Source organism: Chiloscyllium punctatum, chromosome 14, assembly GCF_047496795.1.
Source record: "Chiloscyllium punctatum isolate Juve2018m chromosome 14, sChiPun1.3, whole genome shotgun sequence".
NCBI classification, from domain to species: domain Eukaryota; kingdom Metazoa; phylum Chordata; class Chondrichthyes; order Orectolobiformes; family Hemiscylliidae; genus Chiloscyllium; species Chiloscyllium punctatum.
The window spans coordinates 58,717,876-58,737,440 of NC_092752.1; the positions used below are offsets into that span (position 1 = coordinate 58,717,876).

General features: G+C 43.1%; 1 long non-coding RNA gene across 1 annotated transcript in view; it reads left to right on the forward strand.

Moving 5' to 3' along the window:
* LOC140485773 (uncharacterized) overlaps positions 1-18,340 on the forward strand; it is a 120,923-nt gene extending 102,583 nt beyond the window's left edge. The window contains exon 9 of the long non-coding RNA XR_011962437.1: positions 18,093-18,340. This is a non-coding gene — a long non-coding RNA (uncharacterized lncRNA). The remainder of the gene's footprint in view (positions 1-18,092) is intronic.
* Positions 18,341-19,565: the final 1,225 nt, after the last annotated feature.

Sequence of the window (19,565 nt, forward strand, 5' to 3'; positions counted from 1 at the left end):
CCTGAAACCCGCAACTCCCCCAATCTATTCACGCATATCCAGACAGAAGAAACAAAACACCCTTCCCCCCCCCCCGCCCCACTGACTGCTATGACCACGCAGTTCTCTGTCTACGTTACTGACTGACCGCTGATCCTATTTCACATCATCTTCTGTATGAGCCTGTTGTAAGGAACCAAATCAAAGGCCTTGCTATGGTCCAGATGGCCAACATCCAGCTCCATGCCCTCATCAATCACTTTTGCCACTTTCTCAAAATATTCAATCACGTTTGTGAGACACAATTTTCCCCACACAAAGCCATGTTGCCCATCATGAATAAGTCCATATTATTCCAAATGTGAGTCAGTCCTATCACTAAGAATCTCCAATATTTTCCTTACCACTGATGTAAGGCTCACTGAGCTGAAATTTCTGGGATTATCCGTGTTGCCCTTCTTCAACCAAGAAGGGACATTGACTATTTTCCAGTTCTCTGGAACCTCTGCTGTCACTGAAGCGCAAACAAAGGGTGTGCACAAGGTCTCAGCAATTTACTCCCTCGATCCCGTCCGTATTCCTGGATTAATCCCATCATATCATGGAGACTTGTCGACCTTAATATTTTTCAAAACACCCAACGCAGCCTCCATTTTTAATATCAAAATGACACTGGATATCAGCATATCCATCTCTTGACTCACCACCCACCATGTCCTCCTCCTTTGTGAATACCAATACAAAGTATTTGTTAAGGACTTCACCCCCTTCCTCCAGCTCCATGAATTAATTCTCTCTTTTGTCCTTGATCGGGTGTACTCTTTCCTTGGCTACTCTGTGCCTCCTGATAAACTGCTTTGGCATTTTCCTTAATCCTGTTTTATAAAGATATTTCATCGTGCGTTTTCATCCTCCCAACTCTTTTTCTGGACATTTTCCTGTCTTTTATCGGGTTTTTCGAGGCTTCTGATTGTCCTCAGTTCCCAAACTCTTAGATGTGCTTCCTTTTTCTTTTTGACTGAACTGACAATTTCTCTTGTCATTAAACTTTCCCAAACCTTGCCATCCTTATCACCCTGTCTCCATGACCAGATCGCACATCCCTGAATATAGTAACATCGAGAAGGGTCTGATGGGCTTCTCAGACAATTCGCACAGATTCATCACAATAGCCCACATTGTTGAGGTCCTTTAGTCTTTAATTGAAACTCTGAACCATATACAAACCTTCGACAGTTTCTATTGCTTGCCTTTTATATTCCTTACTTTACATTTCCTTCTCTGGTCTGAAAAGAAATTTCTAAAGATGACTTGATATTTCTTGACAGCATCATTTCACAAACACTGTTTGCTTTCTAATTGCGTTTTGGATCTCACTCCTCCACATTCCGCACTCCTCTCGGCATTTGGTAGTATTACGTTCCCGTTGTGTGATGTAAGGTTTCCTGTTCTGTCTTTATATTCCTAGATTTCAAGGGGGCTCTGGATTTAGCAGCCTGAACCTTTTTACTTTATGAGGACACATTTTCTTAGAACCACTTTAATCTCCTCCCAGGCTACCTGCCACTGCTCTGATTCTGATTTATCTTTCAGTGACTTGTTTCTGTTTACTTGAAGAAGTAAAGTTAGACAGTGTCTTCTTAGTCTAGCTTTGTCCTTTACAATACTTAAAATCAAATGAATTATGATCAGTAATCCCTAAATATTGTCCTTTTCTTTCCAGCTGGCAGTGGTAATGACTGCAGATAGTGCTAACTGAGGGAATGTCACGGTACTCATACCTGCTGCTGAGTGTCAGTGGTGGAGGGAGGGAGTCGTTGTGGATGGGGATAATTTATTTTGGCTGCTCGGTCTTTAATTATGTCAAACTGTCTGAGTACTTCTGGAGTTGCACTCATCAAACAAGTGGAGATGATTTGATCATATTCCTGACTTGAACCTTGAAGATTTTGGCCAGGCTTTGGCAAGGCAGAAGGAAAGTTACTTGCTGCAAGATTCCTAACTTCTGATCTGATGTTCTCACCAGAGCAGGGAAATTGTCTTGGATTAACCTGAGAATGTTAGTGCCAATGGATTCAGCAATGGTACTGTCTTTGAATATTGAATGGCGATGATGAGATGGTTTACGATGGTCATTGTCTGACATTTATGGCACAGATGTTACTTGTCACTTGTCAGCCCCGAAGCCTGGCTGCTGTCCATGTCTCACTGCATTTGGACTGATCTTTGTGATCTGAGGAGTTGGGACTTGTAAACTCATGAGCCAACCTCATCACATCTGATCGTATGAAGGAGTGAGCTTGCAGATAGCTGGTTTTCCAAACTCCCTGCTGCCTTGGTTCTTCTAGATGGCAGTGAGTTTAGAAGTTACTGTCCAATAAGCCTTGGAGCAGTGAATCTTGTAGATGGTATACACTGCTATTGCTGCGCATCAGTGGGAGATAGATGGATGTGATAGTTATTAAATTGGCTGGAATTTGACCTTAGATTACATTGCAAGAATAACCATCACAGGTTTTAGGGAGTTAGTATGTGAATTCCCAACCTCTGACCTATTCTTAAAGGCAGTGTTACTAATATGGTTAGTTCAGGGCAACTCCTGGTCAATGATAGCACCTAGGATGCTGATAGATACTGTGTTGGGGACTCAGTGATGGGAACTCAGTGATGGGAATGCTATTGAAAATCAAAGAATGATGGTTTGATTCTTAATTGTTATATTTGTCTAATGTTTGAGTGTCATGAACATGACTTGCTGTTTGTCAGACAAAACCCAGATGTTTTCCAGTCTTGTTGCATTCTAGCATGGCCTGTTTCAGGAATGGTACAATCAGCGACCATTCCCCCATCTGACCTTATGATGGAGAGAGGGTCATTGCAGCAGCTGGAAATGGTTGAGCCTCGGACACTCTCTTTCCTGAGGAATGGCCGCAGAACTTTCCTGGAGTTCCAGTTACTCACACAGAGAACAGGCATTATTGTTGCTGGGGATAATTCCCATCAGGAGAGTACTTGCCCCAGATTTTGATTAACTATAGTTTTACTCGGGCTCCTATTGTCACACCCTGTTAAATGGTGACTCGGTGTTCAGAGTAATTGCTCTCACTGCCCATTTGGAGTTCCACTCTTTTAAACTGAGCTTGCAGTGGGTTCAGGATGTGAGTGTGCCTGACGGGTCACGAACTGAATGACATTGAGCAGATTATTTCTGATTGATCCCATTATTGCTGACACTTTCTATCACATTTCCATGGTATACCGTACACAGATGGGTCAGTTACTGGCTGCAATGCAAGGGCCCTGCTTTTTGATCACAGGACACACGCGGGCAGTTTATCACATTGTTTGTAGGTGTCAGTATTATTGCTGGAATGGAACAGTTTGGCTTGAGATGTGCCAATTTCTGGAGTTAAATCACAGTTTACAGTGTCCCAGCCATTTCTTGACATTGTGTGGAGTGAATCGAATTATCTGAAGATTGGGGTCTGTGATGCTGGCGCCTACTGAAGGGGGCTGAAATGGATCATCTGCTCAGCCCATCTGGCTGAAAGTTGTTACAAATGCAGCAGCTTTATTTTATTCCTGATGTGCTGGGCTCACCAATAATTGGGGATTTCATTGTTGGAGAGCAGCAGACTCCTCCTCCAGTGGGCTCTTTCATTGTCCACTATCTTTCATAACTACACATGGCAGGACTGCAGGGATAGATCTGAACCATTGATAGTGGGATCACTGAGCTCTGTCCATCACGTGCTGCTTGTGCTGTTGGAATACAAGTCGTCCCATTTTGCAGCTGAAGGCAGTAAGAGTTTCTCCAGGTTGTTCCCTTGTCTCTAGGTCTGGCTGGTGCTGCTCCCAGCATGTTCTCCTACACTCATCACTGACCCAGTTACTGTAGAGTGGGGGATATGTCGGGCCGTGATGATTACTGTACAGTGGGAGGTATGTCGGGGTGTGATGGTTACTGTAAAGTGGGAGGTATGGCGGGGTGTGATGGTTACTGTAAAGTGGGAGGTATGACGGGGTGTGATGGTTACTGTACAGTGGGAGGTATGTCGGGCCGTGATGGTTACTGTACAGTGGGAGGTATGTCGGGGTGTGATGGTTACTGTACAGTGGGAGGTATGTCGGGCCGTGATGGTTACTGTACAGTGGGAGGTATGTCGGGGTGTGATGGTTACTGTACAGTGGGAGGTATGTTGGGGTGTGATGGTTACTGTACAGTGGGAGGTATGTTGGGCTGTGATGGTTACTGTACAGTGGGAGGTATGTCGGGCCGTGATGGTTACTGTACAGTGGGAGGTATGTCGGGGTGTGATGGTTACTGTACAGTGGGAGGTATGACGGGGTGTGATGGTTACTGTACAGTGGGAGGTATGTCGGACCGTGATGGTTACTGTACAGTGGGAGGTATGACGGGGTGTGATGGTTACTGTACAGTGGGAGGTATGACGGGGTGTGATGGTTACTGTACAGTGGGAGGTATGACGGGGTGTGATGGTTACTGTACAGTGGGAGGTATGACGGGGTGTGATGGTTACTGTACAGTGGGAGGTATGTCGGACTGTGATGGTTACTGTACAGTGGGAGGTATGACGGGGGGTGATGGTTACTGTACAGTGGGAGGTATGTCGGACCGTGATGGTTACTGTACAGTGGGGGGTATGTCGGGGTGTGACGGTTACTGTACAGTGGGAGGTATGTTGGTCCAGGAATTTGCAGACTGTATGAGTTGTACAGATTATGATTGTGCTGCTGCCGATGAGCCATTGTACTGCATGGATGCATGGTCATTGGTTGCTTAATCTGTTTAAAGTCTGTTCCATTCAGTACATATCATGGTGAGGAGGGTCTGCAAAATGTGAGGTTAGCCCTTGTTCCCCATAAGGACTGTGCAGTGAACATTGTTACCAATATATGAAATGGAGAGGTGTATCTGCAGTAGGCAGATCGGTGATGATGTGATCAATTATATGTTTCCCTTTTCCCCATAACCTGCCACAGAGCAGTCTAACTGCCACAGAATCCAGCATCAATGCTGAGCGATATGATTATACTAGATTCCCTACAGTGTGGGAACAGACCTTTCAGGCCAACCAGTCCACACCAACCCTCCAAAGAGCAATCCACCACCATGGCCAATTCACCTGAGCTGCACATCTTTGGACTGTGGAAGGAACCGTCCCCCAGCTGACATGGGGGGGGAATGTGTAAACTCTACATAGGCACTTGCCCAAGGCTAGAATCTAACGTGGATCCTTGGTGCTGTGAGGCAGTAGTGCTAACCACTGAGCCACCATGCGGCCCTATACTGACTATATGCCAAGGAGCTGCCCTCTTCTGCCTGGCTATGTCAATTCAGTGGGACAGAACCTACCAGAGAGGATGGTGATTTTGCCTGGGTCATAGTCCTGTTCACATAATCTTGCTTTCCAGACAATATCTGAATGTTACTTGATTAGTCTGTGGGAAATATACAAAAGGTCAATTTTACATTTTGTATTGTGAAGAGTTAATATCACTTTATTTCTTACATATTTTAAAATAAACCAAACATCATTGTTTTTCAGTTGAAAACAATTGAAGTGAGCAATAATTGAAATACCAGAGCGCACACCTAACTATTACAGTTCAGTGACTGTTGTATAACAACCGATTCATGTTCAGATCAGTGAATACACCATCCTGCAGGCAGCAAAGCTGTTGAAAATGACTTTGAGAAAAAGCATGAATTCAGACATAGTGTTACTGGCCCTCACCACGACTTCCAAAACACTGGCCATCTCCAAAATCTGTCCAGTGAGCATCGAAACTGGAGCTGAGCAGTTACTCTCACAATCCCTCACAATAAACTGGTTAGAGATACACCTAAACAACAGGGAGATGTATGTGGAGCAGACTGGTCAATGGACTAGCACATGGCACTGGTCCAGACGCAGTTCAACATTTGTAACAATGACCAGTAAACAGCCATGTCTTGCAAGTATATCTCTTCTGTGCCTCCTAATCTCTATAATTCTGCACCTTGCACTCAATCCTGCATGAAGGTGTTATAAAGGTGATGGCATCTTACATTGAATCCCTCATAAACGATATCCAGTGTATGCTAGTCCCACAATGTCAGTATCCAAACAGAATTGTGCAGCTCCATCGATGCACAGGATGATCCCAGCCCAACGTCCTTTTTATATGACTTGAGCTGGAAATTTCTGTTTACATGTTTGCAGCATTGTTCTAACCATTAACAGTAAAGTCTCTTTACTGAAGGTCCGACATCCTTTCATAATACCAACTTTTAGATTGTCCAATATGCATAACATCCACCCATTTATTCCGTACACTGTTATAACAACAATATGATGAAAACAGTGCCCAACTCAAAGAAAGGAACATTGGAATGATGAATCTCATTCCCACACCCAAGACCACATTATTATTAAGTGCAATAACTTTGAAAATATGCAATTATTTTCCTTTGTATTAATGTTGTGAGCCAATAGTCGACTCTCCTGCTCCTCAGATGCTGCCTGAACGGCTGTGCTTTCTCAGAACCATATTTATTTACTTTGATCTTCACCGTATGCAGTCCTCACTTTCTCCCTGGTAATATTTACTCATAATCATTTTGTGGTAACAATACCACTGTGCGTTTAAACATGTCAGTCAGATATGAGTACATTTTGAATTGCTTTTGTCTATCTCAGAGCTCAGTGATGTTGGTTGTGAATGTCAATGTGTGATGCTCGGTATGTAGGCCATGCCTCTGAGAGACTGACAGGTTATCCTTTCAGCTGTTCACAACAAGCAAGTTATGGACTGAACCCAACCAGCCTGAGCTCACAAAACCTAAAGCATAATGTCCAGCATTGGGCATGTTTGGACAATATTTTTCATTTTAATTTGTTCATAGAATATGATTGGGCCAGTATTTATTGTCTGTCCCTTGTTCCCCTTGAGAAGGTGGGGATGAGCTGCTGCACTGAACTACTGGAGTCCATGTGTTGTAGTTAGACATACAATACCATTCAGGACGGACCTTGAAACAGCGACAGTGAAGGAACAGCAATATACTTCCCAATCATAGTGGTGGATGGCTTGGAACAGAATGCAAACATGGTGGGGGTCCCATGTATCTGCTTCCCTTGTCCTTCTTGATGGTCGGGCTCCAGAGGTACGTTGTAAGGAGCCTTGGGAAATTTCTGAAGAGCACCGTGTAGATGGCAGGAATTGCTGCTACTTAGTTTCAATAGATGGAGGGGTGAAGCTGCACTCACCCAGGGAAATGGGGGGTATTTCATCACCCCCATATTCAACATGTGTCGTATCGATGGGGGACAGGCTTTCGGAGATCATGAAGTGAGTTATTTCTGTAGGATTCCTAGCCCCTGACATATTTTTGTGGCCAATTAATTTACGTACGTCAATGTGTGGTGCTGGTAAAGCATAACAGGTCAGGCCACATCTGAGGTAGAGGAGAGACAATGTTTCAGCATAAGCCCTTCACAGGAGGATATGTCTTAGGAAGAAAATTTGAGGGAGTGAGAGTTTTTCTCACTGGAGCGAAGAAAGATGAGAGGTGACTTGACAGAGGTGTACATGATGTTGAGAGACTTAGACAGAGTGGATAGCCAGAGCCTTTTCCCATGGCAGAAATGGCTATCACCAAGGGGCATAACTTTAAGGTGACTGGAGGAAGGTTTAGATGAGATGTCAGAGGTAGATTCTTTATTCAAAGAATATTCAGGAATGCACCGCCAGCAGTGGTTGTAGAGTCAGATACATTAGGGATAGTTAAGAAGAATCTTGGATTGGCACATGGAAGTTATTACATTGAAGGTTATGTAGGATTGTCTGATCTTACAGTAGGATAAAAAGGCCAGCAGAACATGGAGGGCTGAAGGGCTCGAATATGCTGTACTGTTTTATGTGCCAACTTTCACTCAGTTTGTGGATTCTCATCAGTTGGTGAATGTTTGAGGGAGTGAGGTGTACTGGGAGTGAGGTGTACCGGGAGTGAGGTGTACCGGGAGTGAGGTTCGTGATGTCTGGAAGCTGGGGAGGGGTGTTAGACCAAGACTTCCAGTTATGGTGTGCATTGTTATATTCACCTGAGTGTCAGCACAATATGTGTGGTTACCTAGACCAGGAAATATCTACCAAGTTCAGTTATTAAAGTGATTCTTGGCTTGCTGTTTGCTCCTGGTTTCTTCAGATACATTCTGCTGGGTGGCCTATGAATTAGTATCTGACCATCCACAGACATGTACAATTTTATTTAATACTGGTGAATGTGAAGGTTAATTTATTGGGTACAGTTTCAGAGGGTTCACTGTGAGACACAAGATGCTGCAGAAGACTGTCAATTGTGAATGTTTTCACCCAGTATCTGGTCCAGAGGGCAGATGTATGGAGTCTGGGGGACAAGCCTGATGTCATCACCATAAGTAATTTGTGTGGTGTGATTCTGACACACCATGTCCATACATCTGTTCCCTGGGCCAGGCTCTGAATGAAGACGAATTTGTAACATCTGGTTCCTGATCAGTCAATGGTATCTAATTGGAAAGCATTTGCACCTACACTGAGAGCAGTGATAGCCTGTTGGCTAGTTTCCTCCTGTCCAAATTGCATTCCGAATGGATCTCTGTGAAGGAATGTTTGAATGACTGCCCTGACTCATGTTGGAAACTGTCTGGTCAGATTCAGGAGCAGGCCAGTGTCTCACTCAGTGCCACAGGCAGCTTTAAGGTCCAGTAGCACTGGACCAGAATTCAGGCCTTTTGAAATCCTCTTTTTTAATTTCGATCATGATGTAAAGTGATGGGTTTACTGACCTGAGCATTAATCAGGAGTTTGCCATGTTTGTGATTTGGGCAATAATCGGATATGAGCTATAATTATTCAACTGCACAATAACTGCACCATCTCTGAAAGCAATTACGTTGATTCTACATTGATGGAATTAAATTATTAACACCAAACAACCTTTTATGATGCAAAAGTAAAAAATGCGCATTTTGTTTAGTATCAAAAAAGAACATGTTGTCTATTGACTATTTTGGTGATCACAATTACACATTGAATCTCAGTATTCAAATGCATACATTGTCGCTCTATCATTTGCAAAGTGGTTGACCCCTGACTGATTACATATTCAGAGTGAGCAAATGATTGAATAAACAAATCGACTTTTCGTTCTTACACATTTAAATATAATCAATCGATTTAATTTCTCACTGAAATGTGTGAGCTTCAGCTATTTGCCAACAATTCCATTAGTTTTAAAATAACAATGGAAAAGGATAGACCAGAACTTAAAGTTGAAGTTCTAAATTGGAGAAAGGGCAATTTTGATGTTATTAGGCAAGAACTTTCAAAAGCTGATGGCGGCAGATGTTTGCGGGGAATGGGATGGCTGGAAAATGGAAAGCGTACAGAAATGAGATAACGAGAGTCCAGAGACAGTATATTGTTAGGGTGAAAGGAAAGGCTGGTAGGTATAGAGAGTGCTGAATGACTAAAGAAATTTAAGGTCTAGTTAAGAAAAAGAAGGAAACATATGTCAGGTACAGGCAGGATAGATCAAGTGAATCCTGAGAAGAGTATAAAGGAAGTTGGAGTATACTAAAGAGGGAAATTAGGAAGGCAAAAAGGTGACATGAGATAGCTTTGGCAAATAAAGTTACGGAGAAGCAAAAGGATTTTACAAATACATTGAGGACAAAAGGGTAAATAGGGAGAGAATAGAGCCCTCAAAGGTCAGCAAGGTGCCTTTGTGTGGAGCCACAGGAGATGGGGGAGATACTAAACGAGTATTTTGTATCACTGTTTACTCAGGAGAAAGGCATGGGAGATGTCAATATTCAGAGAAATAGATGGTTACATCTTGAAAAACGTCCTTATTCCAGAGGTGGAAGTGCTGATGTCTTGAAGCCCATAAAAGTGGATAAATCCCCAGGACCTGATTGATCAGGTTTACCCTACAACTCTGTGGGAAGCTAGGAAAGTGATTGCTGAGCCTCTTACTGAGATACTTGTACCATTAATAGTCACAGGTGAGGTGCCAGAAGACTGGAGGTTGGTGAAAGTGGTGCCACTGTTTAAGAAAGGTGGTAAGGACAAGCCAGCGAACTATAGACCAGTAAGCCTGACGTCAGTGGTGGGCAAGTTGTTGGAGGGAATCCTGAGGGACAAGATCTACATGTATTTGGAAAGGCAAAGACTGATTAGGGAGAGTCAAAATGGCTTTGTGCAGGGGAAATCATGTCTCACAAACCTGATTGAGTTTTTTTTGCAGAAGTAACAGAGGATTAATGAGGGCAGAGCAGTGAACGTGATCTATATGGACTTCAGTATGGCATTTGATAAGGTTCTCCATGGGACACTGGTTAGCAAGGTTAGATCTCATGGAATACAGGGAGAACTAGCCATTTGGATGCAGAACTGGCTAAAAGTAGAAGACAGAGGGTGGTGGTGGAGAGTTGTTTTTTTTAGATTGGTAGCATGTGACCAATGTACATGGACTGTCACAAGGATCGATGGTGGGTCCACTACTTTTAGTCATTCATATAAATGATTTGCATGTGATTATAAGAGGTATAGTTAGTACATTTGCTGATGACACCCAAATTGGAGGTGTAGTGGACAGCCAAGAAGGTTACCTCAGATTACAATGGGATTTTGATCAGTTGGGCCAATGGGCTGAGGAGTGGTAGATGGAGTTTAATTTAGGTAAATGCGAGATGCTGCATTTTGGGAGAACAAGTCTTATCAGGACTTATACTCTTAATGGTGAGGTCCAAGGGAGTGTTGCTGAACAAAGAGAACCTGGAGTGAGGTCATTGTTCCTTGTCACAGATAGATAAGACAGTGAAGAAAGCATTTGGTATGGTTTTCTTAATTGGTCAGAGCATTGAGTACAGTGGTTGAAAAGTCGTGTTGCGGCTGTACAAGAAGTTGGTTAGGTCACTTTTGGAATATTGTGAGCAATTCTGTTCTCCTTCCTATTGGTAGGATGTTGTGAAACTTGAAAGGGTACTGAAAAGATTTACAACGGTGTTGCCAAGATTGGAGTGTTTGAGCTATAGGTGGAGGGTGAATAGGCTTGGGATATTTTCCCTGGAACGTCGGCTGCTGAGGGGGTGACCTTATAGAGGTTTATAACATCATGGGAGGCATGAATAGGGAAATATAAAAGGTATTTTCCCTGGTGTGGGGGAGTCCAGAACTCGAGGGCATAGGTTTAGGTTGGGAAGGAAAAATATAAAAGTGATGTAAGGGGCAAACTTTTCACACACAGGGTGGTACGTGTATGGAATGAACTGCAAGAGGAAGTGGTGAAGGTTGGTACAATTGCAACATTTAGATGGCATCTGGATGAGTATATGAATAGAAAGTGTTTAGAGGGACATGGGCTGAGTGCTGGCAGGTGGGGCTAGTTTGGGTTGGGATATCTGGTCAGCATGGACGAATTGGACGGAAGGGTCTGTTTCCATGCTGTACATCTCTATGTCTCTGTGTCTGAAATTTAGCAATGACAATAATTTGACATGCACTGTCAAATAAAAAATGGTTTATATTATAAAATTGTAGCATATAATAAATTGAAAACTTGCTATTTTTAGAATGAATGATAAAGAACAAAGAACATTCCAACACAGGAACGGACCCTTCGGCCCTCCAAGCCTGTGCTGATCCAGATCCCCTATTTTCGAAACCTGACACCTATTTTCTAAGGGCCTGTATCCCTCGGCTCCCTGCCCATTCATGTATCTGGCAGATACATCTTAGTTGACACTATCATTCCTGCCCCTACCACCTCCCGCTGGCAACACATTCCAGGCTGCCAACACCCTATGTGTAAATAACCTTCCACATATATCTGTCAGGCCCTAAACCTTTCCCCTCTCACTTTGGAACTCAATTACTAGGGGTCATGAGTTCACAATCTAGCGGGAAAGCTTGGTATCCACCCTGTCTATATCTCTCTTGATTTTGTAGACCTCAATCTGGTCCCCCTCAACCTTTGTCTTTATAATTAAAATAATCCTAAACTACCCAACCTCTTTCCATAACCAGCACCCTCCATCCCAGGCAACATCCTGGTGAATCTACTCTGCACTCTGTTCAAAGCATCCACATCCTTTTGGTAATGTGACCAGAACTATATGCAGTATTCCAAATGCGGCCAAACCAAAGTCCTATGCAACTGTAACATGACCTGCCAACGCTTGTACTCAACACCTGATCCAATGAAGGAAAGCATGCCGTATGCCTTATTGACACCTTTACTGACCTGCATTGCCAACTTCAGGAAACAATGAACCTGAACACCCAGATCTCTCTGTACATCAATTTTCCCCAGGAATTTTCCGTTTAATGCATAGTTCGCTCTAGAATTGGATCCTCCAAAATTTATCACCTCGCATTTGCACAGATTGAACTCCATCTGCCATATCTGTACCCATTTTTCCAATCTATATATATTCTGCTGTATTCTCTGACAGTCCTCTTCACTATCTGCTACTCCACCAATGTTGGTGTCATCTGCAAACTTGCTAATCAGGCAACTGATGCCTTCTTCCAAATCATTGATATATATATCACAAAGAACAGTGGACCCAGTACAGATCGCTGTTGCATACCACTGGTCATAGGTCACCATTTTGAGAAATCCCCTTCCGCTACTACTCTCTGTCTCATGTTGCCCAGCCAGTTCTCTATCCATCTAGATAGAACACCCTGAAACCCATGCGACTTCACCTTCTCGATCAGCCTACTATGGGGAACCTAACAAAACACCCTACTCAGGTCCCTCGGTATCTTCTTCAGCAGCTTCCCTACCACTAATGTCAGGCTCGCTGATGTCAGGCTCGCTACCCTTCTTATACAAGGGGACAACATTAGCAATTCTCTAGTCCTCCGGGACCTCACCAATGTTCAAGGATCCTGCAAAGATATATGTTAAAGCGCCACTTATTTCCTCTCTCAATTCCCTTAGTAACATGTGGTAGAGCCCACCCAGACCTGGGGGCTTGTCTACATTAATACCTTTTAGAATATCCAATACCTCCTCCCCCTTTATGTTGACTTGACCCAGAATACTCAAAGATCTATCCTTAACCTGAACATCCATCATGTCCCTCTCCTCGGTGAATACAGATGCAAAGTACTCGCTACAAAACTCACCCATTTTCTCTGACTCCATGCATAACTTTCTTCCGTTGTCCTTAGACCATAAGACATAGGAGTGGAAGTAAGGCCATTCGGCCCATCGAGTCCACTCCGCCATTCGATCATGGCTGCTGGGCACTTCAACTCCACTTACCCACATTCTCCCCGTAGCCCTCAATTCCCCGAGACATCAAGAATCTATCAATCTCTGCCTTGAAGACATTTAGCGTCCCTGCCTCCACTGCACTCTGCGGCAATGAATTCCACAGGCCCACCACTCTCTGGCTGAGGAAATGTCTCCGCATTTCTGTTCTGAATTTACCCCCTCTAATTCTAAGGCTGTGTCCACGGGTCCTAGTCTCCTCACCTAACGGAAACAATTTCCTAGCATCCACCCTTTCCAAGCCATGTATTAACTTGTACGTCTCTATTAAGTCTCCCCTTAATCTTCTAAACTCCAATGAATACAATCCCAAGATCCTCAGCCGTTCCTCGTATGTTAAGCCTACCATTCCAGGAATCATCCGTGTGAATCTCTGCTGGACAAGTTCGAGTGCCAGTATGTCCTTCGTGAGGTGTGGGGACCAAAACTGGACACACTACTCCAAATGGGGCCTAACCAGAGCTTTATAAAGACTCAGTAGCACAATGGTGTTTTTATATTCCAACCCTCTTGAGATAAGTGACAACATCGCATTCACTTTCTTAATCACAGACTCAACCTGCATGTTGACCTTTAGAGAATCCTCGACTACCACTCCCAGATCCCTTTGTACTTTGGCTTTACGAATTTTCTCACCATTTAGAAAGTAGTCTGTGCTTTTATTCTTTTTGCCAAAGTGCAAGACCTCGCATTTGTTCACGTTGAATTCCATCAGCCATTTCCTGGACCACTCTCCCAAACTGTCTAGATCCTTCTGCAGCCTCCCCACTTCCTCAGTACTACCTGCCTGTCCACCTATCTTCGTATCATTGGCAAACTTCGCTAGAATGCCCCCAGTCCCTTCATCCAGATCATTAATATATAATGCGAACAGCTGTGGCCCCAACACTGAACCCTGCGGGACACCGCTCGTCACTGGCTGCCATTCTGAAAAAGAACCTTTTATCCCAACTCTCTGCCTTTTGTCAGACAGCCAATCCTCAATCCATCCCAGTAGCTCACCTCGAACACCATGGGCCCTCACCTTGTTCAGCAGCCTCCCGTGTGGCACCTTATCAAAGGCCTTTTGGAAGTCTAGATAGACCACATCCACTGGGTTTCCCTTGTCTAACCTACTTGTCACCTCTTCAAAGAATACCAACAGGGTTTGTCAGGCATGACCTCCCCTTAGTAAATCCATGTTGACTTGTTCTAATCAGACTCTGCTCTTCTAAGAATTTAGAAACCTCATCCTTAATGATGGATTCTAGAATTTTACCAACAACCGAGGTTAGGCTAATTGGCCTATAATTTTTCATCTTTTGTCTTGATCCTTTCTTGAACAATCGGGTTACAACCGCGATCTTACAATCATCCGGGACTTTCCGTGACTCCAGTGACTCTTGAAAGATATCAACCAATGCCTCCGCTATTTCCTCAGCCACCTCTCTCAGAACTCTAGGATGTATCCCATCGGGGCCAGGAGATTTATCAATTTTAAGACTTTTTAGCTTTTCTAGCATTATCTCTTTTGTAATGACAACCATACTCAACTCAGCCTCCTGACTCCCTTTAATTGTTGGGATATTACTCCTGTCTTCCACTGTGAAAACTGACGGAAAGTACTTGTTAAGTTCTCCTGCTATTTCCTTATCTCCCATCACTAGGCTTCCAGCATCAGTTTGAAGTGGCCCAATGTCTACTTTTGTCTGTCGTTTGTTTCTTATGTATTGAAATAAACTTTTACTATCGTTTCTAATATTACTGGCTAGCCTACCTTCATATTTGATCCTCTCCTTTCTTATTACTCTCTTTGTTATCCTCTGTTTGTTTTTGTAGCCTTCCCAATCTTCTGATTTCCCACTGCTCTTGGCCACTTTATAGGATCTCTCTTTTTCTTTAATACATTTCCTGACTTCCTTTGACAGCCATGGCTGTCTAATCCCTCCCTGGATAATCTTTCTTTTCTTGGGGATGAACCTCTGTACAGTGTCCTTAATTATACCCACAAACCCCTGCCATTTTTGCTCTACTGTCTTCCCCGCAAGCCTCTGCTTCCAGTCTATTTTTGTTAGTTCCTCTCTCATGCCCTCATAATTACCTTTAATTAACTGTAACACCATTACATCTGATTTTGCCTTCTCTCTTTCAAACTGCAGACTGAACTCTACCATATTATGATCGCTGCTTCCTAAGGGTTCCCTTACTTTAAGATCTTTTATAAAGTCTGGTTCATTGCAAAGCACTAGGTCCAGAATAGCCTGCTCCCTTGTGGGCTCCATGACAAGCTGTTCCAAAAAGCCATCCTGTAAGCTTTCCATGAATTCCCTCTCTTTGGATCCACTGGCAACATTATTTACCCAGTCCACCTGCATATTGAAGTCTCCCATGATCACCGTGACCTTGCCTTTCTGACATGCCTTCTCTATTTCCCGGTACATGTTGCATGCCTGCTCCTGACCACTGTTAGGAGGTCTGTACACAACTCCAATTATGTTTTTTTTGCCTTTGTGGTTCCTCAATTCCATCCACACAGACACCACATCATCTGACTCTATGTCATTCAGTGCCATAGATTTAATATTGTTCTTCACTAACAAGGCAACCCCACCCCCTCTGCCGACCTCCCTGTCTTTTCGATAAGTTGAAAATCCTTGGAGGTTTAACTGCCAGTCCTGACCCCCCTGTAACCAAGTCTCTGTGATGCCTACTACATCATAATCATTCACTATGATCTGTGCCATTAGTTCATCTGCTTTGTTATGAATGCTACGCACATTCAGGTAAAGCACCTTAATGCTAACTTTCTTATCATAAGAGATATTGGAAGTCATGTGATGTCCTAAGTTATCCTTACTTTTTTCTGCATTCCCAGTCTGCCTCAATTTTAAATCCGCCTGGACACATGCTATCCTGCTGCTTGTCTTTCCATTTAATGCCATACTCCCTGTTGCTTTCACTTTCCCTTCCCTTGGTCCTTGTGTGGGCCAAACAGTTCTCTAGTTACCCTCTTGCTCCTTATATATGAAAACAAAGTTTTTGCTATTTTCCTCAACCCTGTTTGCTAAAGATATCTTATGACCACTTTTAGCCCTCTTAATTTCGTGATCTTTACTGTTAAAATGAGAAAAGAAAATGAACACCTGTTCGTGTGAGGGGGTATTCAGACCTGTTCAAAGTGTTTTGTGCCAAGACAAACTTGAAATCTGTCTCAGTGCAAATAAAAAGCATATGAAGAAACCTCTTGGGAAAAGTAATTCTCAGCCACTGTCCCCCCAAAGTACTTCTGAGGTTGAAAAGAGTGAGGGTTTGTAACAAGGGCCAATCAGCAAATTGACTCAATTAATCATCTCGATAATGATATCTTCAAATAAAGATTCATGGAGCGCATGAGAGATTATTTCTGAGAGCAGGATGTCATGGAACCAACCAGAGAATGGGCTAATTTAGATTTGATATTATGTAACAAAGAAGGATTGGTGGATGACCTTTGCCTTGGAAAGAGGAAGCACAACATGTTGGAATTTCACATTCAGATTGAAAGAGTGAAGACTGAGTCATACATGAGAGTTTTAGTGTTAGGCAATAATAATTATACTGGCTAAGGAAGGATTTGGACTGGGAGAGAAAAGAACAGTCAAAGGCAGGACATCTGAAGTAATTTGCCAAATAATTCAGGGGATACTAAAGACCGAAGAGGAATTGCATATTGGAGAAAAATCATTCATATCTTGATAAGGAAGTCAAAGATAACATGAAGGCAAATTATAGGGCATATCATACTGCACAGGTTAGTCACACTGTGGAGGATTGGGCAAATCTGTGGCCTCGTGGTGTTATCACTGAATTCTTATGTGATGAACCCAGATAATGTTCTGGTGATCTGGGTTCAATTTCTGCCACAGCAAATGGCGAAGCATGACTTCAAATCTGGAATTAAGGGACGGATGGTGATTAAGAATCGATTGCCAAGAAAAACTCACCTGGTTCACTAATGTCCTTTAGGGAATGACACTGCCATTCTACCATCGATTCACCACTCTCAGGCTGAAGGCATTTCTCCTTATCTCTGTTCTAAAAGATCTTCTCTTGACTCTCAGGCTATGTCCTTGAGTCCTTTCTCTCCTAACAGTGGAAGCATCTTCCCAACATCTACTCTGACCAGGCAGCCAGTCTTCTGTATACTTCAATTAGATCCCCCTTCATCCTTATAAACTCCAGCGAGTATAGACCCACAGACCTCATATGTTAAGCTTTTCATTCCTAGGACCATTCTTGTGAAGCTCCTCTGAACACGCTCCAGGGACGGTACATCCTCCCTTAGTTACGGGCACAAAACGGTACACATTACTCCACTGTGGTCTGACCAGAGTCTTGTCAAGCCTCAGAAATCCATCCTTGATTTAATATTCAAGTCCTCTCAAAATAAATGCCATCACTGTATTTGCCTTTCTGACTGGGCGGGCCACCTGAAAGAATAATCTTACAATGGGCAATAATAAATTAACCGTGGAGTTACAAAAACGAAGAATGATTAATGCATACTGGGAAATGGATCCCAGCCTTGACTAAAGTCTCTGTGCTAATGCACGTGCTGCAGAATCCAGACAGGCTGCAGCTACCCACAGATGGTTTGCAAACAAATCTGTCAGTTCCAGATCCTGTCATACTCACCTGAAGTTGGACCTGAATGGGACTATGGAATGTTGCCCTTGAGCCAACCCATGGTTGAGTCTGATTGATCAGGGTAAATGAACCTGATCATTCCATTGACAGATCCTCCTTACCTTCCCAAAAGGGCGTGAAGACTTGGAAGCATAAGAATCACCACAAAACCCCACACAGTACAGTAACTCGAGAATAACCACGAAAAGAGAAGACACCTCCAAGATCATCAGAAGAACAAGAAGACATCACCAAGTCGAGTCAGGTCAACTTCTAATGGGGTGGTTTGTGATCATGCAAATTGAAGTTAAAGCATAAGATATTTGTAGTGTTTATCATTGCGTTATAATACGTTTTATTGTTCTATATTAATTGTGTTCAATAAACAAATATTGTTTGAAAGAGCTAACTCAGTTCTTTTGCTGAATATAATATTTGAATCACCTCAATCACATTGTGCACCAGAAACGACACCTTCCTAATTGCTGACTCAACCTACAAGTTTATCTCGAGACAATCCTGGACTGGAACTTGCAACTCTCTTTGCACTTCAGACTTCTGATTTTTCTCTCCACTTATAAAGTAGTCCATGCCTGTATTCTTCCTACTAATGTGCATCACCTCACACTTTCCAAAGTTGTACTCCATCTACCACTTCTTTTTCCACTCTCTTAATAGTTATTCAAATTCTCGTCTATTATTTGTTCCACACGACTATCTCACCAGCGTCATTTTCCAGTGCCCCAATATCCACTTCTGCTTCTCTTTTGCCCTTTATATGTCTAAAGAAACTCTTAAAGTTGTCCTTTATATCGCTGGACAGCTTAACCTTATATTTAATCTTCTCCGTTCTTATTTCTTATTTTGTTGCCATCTGTTCATCTTTGAAAGCCTCCAAATCTTCTGGTTTCCCACTTTGATATGTTATCTGCTTTCTATTTTTCTTTTACGCTAGCCATGACTGTCCCAGTCATCCATGGCTGCCTCATCCTCGCTGTACAATGCATCTTTTTCCTCGGGATAAATCTCTGCCGTGACTCCTAAGTTGCTCCGAGAAAATCCCGCCATTATTGTTCCACTGTCTTTCCTGCTAGGCTCCTCTCCCAGTCAACGCTACCCAGCTCCTCCCTTGTGTCTATGAAAGTGCCTTTATTCAACTGTAATATTAACTCCGATTCTACTTTCTCCCTCTCAAATTGAAGAGTAGGTCAATAATATTATAATCACTGCCTCCGAAGGGTTCCTTCACCTTAAGCTTCCTTATCAATTCTGCCTCACTGCAAAACTCTAAATCCGGTATTGCCCGTTCCCTCGTTGTCTGCACCATAAGCTGCTCCAAAAAACATCTTGTACACATTCCACAAATTTCTTTCCTTGCAAACCACTACCGCTGATTTTCCCAGACCATCTGCATAATTGACATCCCCCCACTCACTGTAACTTTGCCTTTCCTACATATCGTTTCTATCTCCAGTTCTATCTTGCGCCCCAGCTCCTTACTACGATTTGTAGACCTGTTCATAACTCCAACTACGGTTTTTCACCTTTATGTCCCACAATTCTACCCACACACATTCCACACCATCTGACTCTGTTTTAAGTAATG